Here is a 10,508-nt window from a genome sequence, read left to right as displayed (position 1 = left end):
ATTTGACAAAGCTGAGATGAGATCCTTTTTTTTTTTTTTTTTTTGAGGTTGGTCGTGGGCCAAAATGGTGTGCTCTCTGGACACCCAGTCAAGTCAAGTCAAATGAAGAACTCCTCAGAAGAACCGATGACAGTTCGTTTGAAGTGCATAATGTGCATTTTCTCTGATCTTCAGTTGGACTACTCCTGTTAATTTATTTATTGAAACTGTATTCAGTTGAAAAGTGGGCTCTGTCAAAAGGCGTTCACATCGGCCTAGCATTTTTTTTTTTTTTTTGCCATTACATGTCAACAAAAAGGTTTTCGTCCCTTTTCTCAGTTAGAAGCCCATAAATGGTACTTTTTGGTCCCAACACTAACCTTATTTTCTGACACTTTAAGGTGAGCATGGACATCCGGAAAGGTTTCTATTAATTTGTTGGCGGAGGAGCGCTAATACTGTCTGCAAGCTGTGTGGCTTAGAAAGTTCCATAAATACAGTTGTAAGGCGCACACGTTTTGAACGTTGCATTTAGGCCAGCTACGGAAACGCTGCTCCAAAAACAATCATCTTTATCACTGTCTGTCCTTCTTGTGTTCATTTCCTGTTTTGCGTCCCCCGCTCAGCCCACCACATACAAAAGTATGAGAGCATAGCTGTTATTTACGGCCCCTGGGGGCTACCTGTCATCTTGGCTGCTCCGTTGCCATTGCCATGGCGACTCCCGAATTCCATGGAGCACAGGTCCCGACCCCCCCCCCCCCCAAGGTCCCACCACATCCCGCTCCGCCATAAAGCGACGACCCCTGACCTCCACACCTGTGGGCATAGGTCGCAACGGTCCATTAGAATGTGTAGGAGATAGAGCTCATAGAGATAGATAGCGCCACCCCCCCCCCCGAACACCATCCCTCCCCAAAAATGTTTATAGGCCCAAGGTCACCTTATAGTAGTTTTTCGCTTTTCCAAGCACTCCCTTTGACATCACAACACACTTGGCACACCACCTCTCTCTCTCTCTCTCAGAAAGCCACAGAAAAAAATTGCATTTCCATTTTATGTCAAACACCAACAGTCACTATTAGTTAATTTTAACAACCATTAAAAACCACCCTTCAACTGTCTTAAATTTGTTCAAATCTTACAAGATCAGGTCTGCTTCGCCTCAATTGGTAAATTAGTAGGAACAAGTGTGAACGACCAAAAATCACATGTGGAGTTCCGCAAGGGTCAATTCTTGGACCACTTTTTTTTTTAGTATCTACTTGAAAGGAATGGTTGCGCATGCCATACTTTGGAAAAATCCAATCGAATTTAACAGTTCTAAATTCTAGAAATTTAAAGATGACAGTTTGAGCAGTGAACGCAGTGTTCACTATCGGATGATTTGTGCCCGCGTGGAGCGTTTTGACAGGAGGGAATATTTCTCGAAGCACCTTCCCGCTCTAACTCTACAGCCATCAAAAATCCATTTTTTCATGCTGACTCCCAAAAATGCTTGAAGTGGGTGAGAGAGTACAATTAAACAAAGTATGTTGGACTTTTTTTTTTGTGGGCATTTTATTTTTGCCTCCCATTAATTTGATTATTACTTGGTACGTAAAACCTTGCCAAGCGCATCCTATCCCGCCGCTCGAGACTCTCTTGTTCCGCTTCTAATGAGGCAGACATTTTTGTTGGCACGTGCCAGTGAGCGCACATGCCAAGTCGCCACTCCGGACGTGCCGCCCTCCGTCTGGACGCTCCACCTGCCCATCACCACTTGTTTGGCTTCCCCCGGGAACGCCGTCAACCCGCCAGCTCGCCCTCGGGCCAAACCACACAACCCGTCTGCCCCCGCAGACACGGATCATCAAAATGTTATTCCAGAGCAAACCTCGACAGAAGTGGAGCCCCGGAGTTTGACGCACGCTCGGACGGTCTCCATGACGACAACGGGAGGGAACATTTGAAGGGAAGACAGTTTTCCCTGCAGGAGACTCTTCAAAACAATCTGCTCTTGATCAAATTCTGAATTTATTGATTGATCGGCTCCCAATCGCTCTTTTGTCATTTTCTGTCTCATTTTTATTGGTTTCTCATGTTTGGAATTTGTCTCTCCTCAGGTGCCATCTATCCGCCATCTCATTAGCCCGCCCTGCTCTTCGTTGATGGCAATGCAATATAAGGTATTCATTTTTTTTCCACATTTAGTGTCTCAATTTTTACTTTACGCTTGATATGTTGCTCAACTTTCTATTGCTGCTGATTGTCGAGATTTCTTGGTTAAGCTAATTGGCTCAGTTTTTTTTGTTTTATGTGTGGAGGTTACTCTTCTTTCCATGAGTTATTTTAACTGTTGTGTTACAATTTGTTGCATTACATAACGTTAGCTACGTTATTTGTAGCTCTGTACTTGTTTTATGTTTCATAAACTGTATTTTCCAGACTATAAGCTGCTACTTTTTTTCCCCCTTGATTTTGAACCATGCGGCTAATACAATGGTGCAGCTTTTCTGTGGATTTTTCTTTCACCACTAGGGGCGCTGTATAGTTCAGAAAATACGCTAAATAAATATAGATTTTTTTTTTTTATTATTATTTTTTTCTCTTTTGTCTATTCGGTTTTAATTAGCAAAGTTGTTGCCACGTTGAAAGGCACTGTATTAACAATCTCTTTATGTACCTTTTTGTGCATTCATCGTTCTACACATGCACTAAACAATTCATTTTTTTCAACATAGAAAACTGCGGCTTGTATGTCTTTTTTTTTTTTTTTTATAATTACACTAACTGTGCAATTTATGTTTTGTACATTATGTTACATAACTAACACATTTTTTTTTTGTTCCGATCTTTGCCACCAGCTTGTGTTCAACACATGCCGATGAGGATGTGCTCGTTTTCCATGAATGTTGTACATTTGTAAAAATCCACTATAAAAAACATAAAACATAATCGTTAGCGGCCACCGCGCGACAGATTATGTGCGATTATTTTAATTACATGTGACATCATGTGATTAACGGCATCTACGCTGCACATCGCAGGTGTGGCAGCTTTGAGCGCAAAGCAAACACACAAATGTGTTTTTTTTTTTGTTTTGTTTTTTTTTTTGCTCGCCGCTTGGTCAGATATTGGATCACTGGCTGAACGTGAGCCATGTGACGCAGCATTGAGTTGATTTATTTATTTATTTATTTTGCAATGTGGGTTCTTTTAAAAACATGTCACCTCGGTGTCAAATGTGTCAATGAGCTAACCTGGAACGGAAAGGGAGAAATGCTCCCAAAAAGTGACGGGATGTCGGCTTGAGACCGGGGGTCACACTCGGAGATGTTCCTTGTCAATTGGCCGTCGCTCACAGCTCAAACTGTAAATGGAAAAGACGGAGGAAATGTGACTTTTCAATGTCTGTGGAGAGTGACTAGAGAGAGAGAATTCGGTGACTCTGTGGTAACATTTTATAAAGCCGTGGATTCTCTATGGAGGTTTGCGTGTGTGCGTGTGTGTCTGCTTAGTTCATTATTTGAAGTGTTTAACTGGTTTTCAACTGGTGTAAGTGGAAAAGAGACCAGTGACCCCTTCCCACCTCTCCATCAAGCCTCCCTCTGCCTCTCCCTCCGCTGTGACTGTACTCCTTTCTCCTCCTGGCTTTGTTTGAAAACAGCTTTCAATTTCCTGGGCAGCCCATCTTCAAAGAGGTGAGGGGGGCGAGTGTGTGTGCGTGTGTGTGTGTGTGTGTGTATGTGTTGGGGGCGGGGGGCATCGGAGTGGGCTGCCAGAGGCGCAGTGACAGCTGGGAGGCAGGAGACTGAGATCACATCAGAGAATTTCACGTACTGACCGCCAACTGACACACTGTGATTTTGTGAGCTGCAGCCTGGCATCCTTAAAGACCCCCCCCCCGAGGGTGAAGTGACATCAGCGACCGCAGTGCTCCCGTTCTGCATACGAGCGCGCCATAAACACAGCATCTGTTGGGGGAAACGCATCACCCGGCCCGGCCATCGAAAACTGAGTGATGACTGCATCTCGTATTCCCAGAGCACAGCAGCGCACCCTCAAGGACAAATATGTAAAAAAAAAAAAAGGGAAGCCCGGCATTGGAGGATGGGGAAAATAAGACAGTTAGCTGGGTAAAGCATGAGGGGTGGAGGAGAGTCGGGGGTCTTTGCTAATCCCTCCACATCTGGCTTCTATTGGGATGCGGAGGCCGCTAAAATAATGTTTTTCACCCGACAAGCCTTTTTGTGCGATAAATTACCCGGCAGCCTCTCAGTGAAAGCCATTGGAGGGGGCCACTTTGTGTTTCTGCTGAAGACAACTCCGCTAAAACCCCACCGCTGCACCGACCCCCCCCCCCTAGCCCGCAGTAAAATGTGCCTTCCTTCCTGTCATCCATCAACAGATGACAACGTGCAGGCAAGATGTGGCCTCCTCAATTAATAACTGCATTTATACTCAGTTGATAAACCAAACAGCTGTACCGATAAAGCCGCATAAAACAGATTTACAGATTAATACAAAGGTGGAGTTTCTTGTGCGGAGTTAAAGATGAATTAGGATGAATCGATTAGCATTGCAGGAGACTCGTGTTCACTCTGTAGAGAACATCACTTATTTATTTATTTATTTTTAGTTGTAGATCCACTTTCACTAAATATGAATTGAATGAATGAATAATATCAATCCTAAAAGTTACCGACTGCCATTTATTCTGTTGCCATGTATCTGATGCGTAAGAAAAATGACAGAACAAATCCTCATTTGAACTTCAGAAAACATTTGTTGACTCAGTAAAACTGGAAATGAATACGAAATGGACGCAATTGAACATGTAACTTGTATAAGATTAATTTTTTTTTTAGATCAGCATTACTCAGCTAACGCTGCACTGTAGCGAGTTAGCCTGAATTGAGACATAGCTAAGCAAAACATCAAGATAGTTAGAATGTTTAACTGAAGCTAAAAATGTCAACATCAACATGATATGATGCTAATGAGGAAGAAAAAAACGCAACTGTTCAATTAAAGCTGTTCCCATGAGCTAGAACAGGAAAGAAAACAACGATGCTAGCTAGCACATGTAAAATGGCCTTTGGCTAACACTTTCCATTCAAAAACGAAATCATTGCATTTCAGTGGCACAAACACTCAGGAATATCATATGAATAAAAAGTATACCTAGCCACCATCTTCAGTCGAGTAAATAAACTAAAATACAGTTACGATTGAAAAAGTGTTGAACAACATGACATAATTTGTTCTACCATTGACGTTACCAATGGTTTATCCTCACTGATAACATGTAGATAACATCCCGTTCTCGTTTTTTACTTGACTTTCGGGCTACTTTTTCCTTTTTTGAAGTCGTCATAAATTTCACTGCAACTGGCCGGTACTGTCGAACCCCGGTGGCGTTTCACATGGCTCGCTACTCAGACCACAGACTTTTGCAGTACAAGTCGCTGTAGAAGAAAACTAGTGGGGTTCCACAAGTCTTGATAATGGGTTCTCGCTACATGAATGTCATAATTAGTGACTTGGCATTCTGGTATGAAGGCTGGATGAGATCGTTACAAGGGGTTCCTTGTTTTCCGTCGTTGCTAATGTACGGCAGTGGTTTACGGAGAAGTTAAAGCTAAATGCAGAAACTCAAAGAGATTTATTACGTTTAGTTAAGCCGGTTTTGTCCCATCAGTGACCTCTCGCAGCCACAAACCATAAACCAGGTCCAGATTCCTCCCACTATCAAAAAAAACCCAAAAAAAACCTTTCCATCTCCTCTTTTGGCAGCAGTTGACTCTTTTTAAGGACGTGGCCTCGGGGACTGGAAGGTGGTTCACAACCAAAAAATATTGAATTTGTGCTCTTGAGCAAGGCAACAAACAACCAGAAATGACAAAATCTATTTACTTTAATGCAATATTTTGTATGCTTATGTTCTAGTTGTGTGCGTGGATGTAAAACGTATATAAGTGTGTGATCAAAAGGACACGCATGCTTGCCATTGAGAGACGATTGGGAAATCTGTGGAATTATTATGGGATTCCAATGTCTCTGTCGCTCTGGGCCACATTTTATGTGAATGTGGACAGGCAGAGCACATCTGGCCAAACCTCCATTACTTGTAAGATATCACGCATTAGTGCAGCCAGGAAGGCTGTTCGTTCAAATTGAAACGCAAGACAAGAATTGAAAGAGTTCATTTGTAGGTAAATAAAACACGTTGCAAATAGAATGCAGCACAAGGTCCTAATCAGAGGCAGACAAGAAATGAAGGAAATGATGTCAGCATTTGTGGAAACGCCAGGGAGGAAATTATTTTGTTTGAGATAATATTCATTGTCAGCCTTGTGCTATATATTCGTGCTGTTAAGTGTCAAGTTTCATTCTTTTAAACTAATTAATTAAAAAAAAATAAAATTAAAATAAAATAAAATAAAATTTAAAAAAAATTCTAAAATAAAATGTAATTAAATGAAATATATATATATATATATATATATCACGTTCAAGTTAGTCACATGTCTATCTGATTGGAGTCAAATGCAAACGTCTGCTGGTAACATTTGGCCTCTTTATGGACCGTTCATATTTCATTTGCGGCTCAGCACCTGTAGGAATGCGGCCCACTGTGGGCCCCCACACCCCCAGCAGCGGTGAGACGGTCTGCCTAGTCGGGCCTGTCATTGGTGATGAGCAGAGGCTCATCAGTGTCGGGGGGCATGCAGAGTTCAATGCGCATAAGTGCATAAAAGCGCTGCGTGTATGGCACCGCAGCAGACTGGAGGTCTCGGCGAGGGCTCAGGCTAAGGGCCGGGCCTCGTGGAGGAGGGAGGTGTGAGGTCACTGCCTCTTCACCACTAACACCAATTAGATGAATATGAGCTGACAGGCCACAGGATGAAAGGGAGAGGATTGACTAATGCAACAATCCCACTGTTAACGTCCGACCCAGCCAACTTGATTTTACAGCCATTAGGCACCTGTTGGAGGCTCGCGCAGGTGATCCCCACACTCTGGAATTACATCTGTGCCGAAACCAGAACCATGCAGGACGCCGCATGGCAAACTGCTTGACACCATCTGTCCTTGGTCACCTTGTCTCTTCTGTACCACTCTTCATTTGCAGGAATATTAGATTAATGTGTATGTATCCGAGTTTTTAATTGGCCCAAAGCTTTCGTGAGGACCGCCAAGTTATGGCTTCACGGATGCCAGTTTGAGAGCGAATGGAATAGAGACAACGTGTACATGTTACACATGCTTGCATTCACGTGCTATCGCGACTACTTGCGCTTCTTTTTGAAGTGAGACAACAGCAGAAGTGGGGGTGTCGGTCCTGGTAGGGTTGGGGGGGGGGGGGGGGGGGGGCGTTGTCGGGGTTAGCGCTGACATATTTCATCACAGTGTAATTCTAGCCGGTCATGGCCCATCATGTGTCATCCTCGTGTCAATGGGGGCCTTTGCCACATACTTTTGCCCCCCCCCCCCCTGCCCCCCCCCCACGTCCGTCTCACCATTACTCCATCCCATAATTACCCTGCGCACAGACAATCCCGTCCTTCCCCGTTCATCCTTTGCCCGTCTGCCAACTCCTCACATGTTGTCATCGGCCTGCTGCGAAGTGGACCGGTCGGGGGTTGATCCGCTGTCGAGACAGGTCTTACCGAGCTGTCTGCTTGCGCATCTGCTTTCATACAAGAAACCCGCCAAACTCGGTACTGCTAATAAAAGGCAACCAATCTGGATCATTTTAGGCCAGTTCATGATGACAGTGTTTCGTTTATTCCGCAAAGGCACATATGGTGCTGAATGATTAGTGTCATGTCATGAAGAGACATTAATATTTCACAAGTTTGTGTAAGTCAAAGATTTTGAAGAAGTTCATATTTCTTCATAAACAAGTTTATTATTCTCGATTGCTTCGTGCAAGCCGTTAAAACTACTGATAAAAAATGTGAGAGTAAGAACTCTTCATTTTGTGGATCGTTTTCGAATTCGTTGATATTAGCGCATCTGTTTCAATAGTGGATCTTTGACGTATTTCAGCTCCGAAGAAAAAGAGACAAGATACTCTCTTATATCCAAAACACCTTAACCTTGGAAGACTTTCGTCTTTGTGAGTGTTTCTAATTTATTAAACATTTATTTTAGGTCAAGTGTGTACTTAATTTTGAAGGCAGGTGTATGGAAATGTGTTGTTTCATCAAGCTAACTGCTCAAGTACAGACCTGCACTATATTAATCTACTATGTTTATTTGTTCTTTGTTGCAGTTACTATATTTATAAATTACCTTACAATTGTTGTCTGTAAGCTTCATAAAAGCAAGAAAAGTATGCCTTGTCTACGGAGTTTTCTCCATTAGATCGCTGGCAGAAGATATATGAAGACAGATTATAACAGTCGTGCTTTAGTATCACAGTTTACTTTTTGTGGCTTCAAAGCATCACCGATTTCTTTATCGTACTAATATTGTGGAAATTCTATATCAGAAAAACGGTAACAAAATAAGCACAAGCTTACACCGGTTAACAGGTAGCCAACTCTACGTTCATTCTCCCGTCATCATTCGCCAGCCAGACCCCGCCTTCTAAAGTCACACGCACTCCGTCACAGATAGCCACAGATACTACAGTACTGTTTTTTTTTTATGGTTCAGTGAAACCAAATTTTTTGTCACAGTAACTTCGGACTTCCATGAAAATCATTGGAATAGTCTTGAAAGTTATTTATGACTGTCGAGCATTTATTAGATCTAAAGCCACTTTTCGGAATCGGTGGCGTCTTCCGCACTTAGGCGTGCTTCTGACTTCTAGGGTGACGCTTGAGTAGCCTCTAGAGTTTTATCTCAACCAGGGTCAAGAAGATAAGCGATGACCCGAGAATTCCGTTGAGGGAGCTTCTCCCTTCTCGGTGAAGGATGGACACTTTTCATGGACATGTTGATGTAAACCTTCCGTACTCGGGTTGTGCAACTTAGTAGAGGAGGGGGCTGGCTGCTCCTCCTTGCAGGGGTCTAACATATCAAAGAGTGTGGATGCAGCAAGAAGCAGGGGGGTGAGTGGTGGTGTTTGAAGCCGTGCCTTTCGGGGGAGCGCGACTTGGCTTTTGTTCCCACTCCTCCGGCAGGATCCCCTGAAAAGATCACCGAGTGGGCCCGATTGGTCACGGCCGAGATCGCCCCCGTCTGATTGGACACGGCGGACCAGCAGATGTTGGATCTCCAGCAGGGGGGCTCGGATGCCTATAGCTCGTCGCAAACTCTGGATCACGCGCGCCGCAGTCATGTTTGGGGCGGATCGTATGCGCTTCTGCCGAAAGCTAAGCATTAGTTTGTGGGGTGAATTGTGGGTAATATCTGAAAACATGCACATCTACTCGACTATTCCACGTTTTATGTGGGATGGTATCGAACCATCTAACCATCCATTTTTATGCTGCATATCCTCACTTACGTCTCGGATGAACTCGAGCTCTCAGATTTTATTGAGCCAAGACCCCAAAACAAAAGCAGAGGAGAAGCGGAAGTGACCCCGTTGGGTCATCTTACGTTGATCTCGTTTTTACAAGCAATCAAGAACGAGATACAGTGAAAGCTTGTCAAGCCATTACAGATGAGATTCCTTGTCTGCTGATTCTGTTTCCTATCCTAGTTCCCAGATAAGAAGAAACGAGCGTTTACACAGTCGACTAAGTAAATGTAATTGCTTTACTTCGTCTCACCAGACGCTCTCAAAAGAAACGCCTCTGTGACTGCGAAGTCCGAGGAACAGATACGTTATCGGGAGGAATCTGGGGGGGGGGGGCATTTCCCACTCCAGCCCGCCTCCGCTTGGCCCGTCCTGAAGAGGAACGAGCCATTTGGACCGCAATCCGCTTCCTGACATCTGACAATGCAAAAAAAAAAAAAAGATCTGAAGAAGGAAAAAAAAAAAAGGAGATAAGAAATGCTTCAAAGTGCTGACTCGGCCAACTGGAAACGAGCCGCAAGCGAGAGAGAACAGCCATGGTCAGCCAAAGGTTGCATCAGGTCAGGTCAGAAGAAAAACAACACTGATTTATTTTGTGCGTTGACACAAATGATTTTTAACTTTTGTGCATCATCCAAGAGTGTCATCGGGGGTGTAGCCATCATTTCTGAGGTAGGTGGAGAGGGAAGGGGGGGGTGTAATTTGTTCGGGACTAAGCCAATTTCTATGAGCAAATGATCATTTTCTGCTGCTCTGCGCAATTGCCAAAAAACTAAATAACCAAACTGTCAAGCTGTGGTTGAGGTGAAGAGCACAATAACAGTAAAGCATACGAAGCCAGATTATTAAATGTCCATCGGTGACGCTGAACACAAAAATTCAGTCGAACAAAGCGCTTGCCAGTAAATCCTTTTGCCCCCAAAATGGAACCGAAGTGAACAGGTTTTGAGCTATTATTTAAAAATACTTCTGACTTCCTCTGAAAGTTGATCCTCTAATTTCAGCCTGTCCAGGGTTTTTTTTATTCAAATGTGACTCTCTCACATCCGTTGATTCCGCTTTGACACTT

General features: G+C 43.6%; 1 protein-coding gene across 4 annotated transcripts in view; it reads left to right on the top strand.

The window, feature by feature from the left end:
• Nucleotides 1-1,731: 1,731 nt before the first annotated feature.
• cdon (cell adhesion associated, oncogene regulated) overlaps nt 1,732-10,508 on the top strand; it is a 50,350-nt gene continuing 41,573 nt past the window's right edge. The window contains exon 1 of one of the 4 annotated variants that reach the window (XM_088301385.1): nt 1,732-2,147. The gene's annotated coding sequence lies outside the window, so the exon portion shown is untranslated. Of the gene's footprint in view, nt 2,148-8,076; nt 8,087-10,508 lie in introns of those variants that run through there. The other 3 variants (XM_088301384.1, XM_088301387.1, XM_088301390.1) reach the window with 3 other exon arrangements.

Source organism: Idiotropiscis lumnitzeri, chromosome 7 (assembly GCF_059441095.1).
Source record: "Idiotropiscis lumnitzeri isolate Australia: NSW breed Sydney's pygmy pipehorse chromosome 7, RoL_Ilum_1.0, whole genome shotgun sequence".
Lineage (NCBI taxonomy): Eukaryota > Metazoa > Chordata > Actinopteri > Syngnathiformes > Syngnathidae > Idiotropiscis > Idiotropiscis lumnitzeri.
This window is presented reverse-complemented; position numbering and strand designations above follow the sequence as displayed.